This window comes from Phaenicophaeus curvirostris, chromosome 18, assembly GCF_032191515.1.
Source record: "Phaenicophaeus curvirostris isolate KB17595 chromosome 18, BPBGC_Pcur_1.0, whole genome shotgun sequence".
NCBI classification, from domain to species: domain Eukaryota; kingdom Metazoa; phylum Chordata; class Aves; order Cuculiformes; family Cuculidae; genus Phaenicophaeus; species Phaenicophaeus curvirostris.
The window spans coordinates 14,611,060-14,611,293 of NC_091409.1; positions in this window are offsets into that span (position 1 = coordinate 14,611,060).

Below are 234 nucleotides of genomic sequence, written 5' to 3' on the forward strand. Positions count from 1 at the left end.
CTGCTGCTCCAGCTCTCCACACCGAGCCCAGGACTGCAGGACCTGATGGACACACAGAAGGAAGATGAGAGAGGGCAGCTCCAACAGTCAGCTCCTCCCGCATCAGTCTTTGCAGCCCAAGCACGGCGCGTTTCACAGCGCTGCCCAAAGTCGACAAGAAGGCGTTCTGATACAAGGAAACTTCCCTTTCAATTCTAATATTAAAGAACCAGAGATGGGGTTCCTCTCATCCGC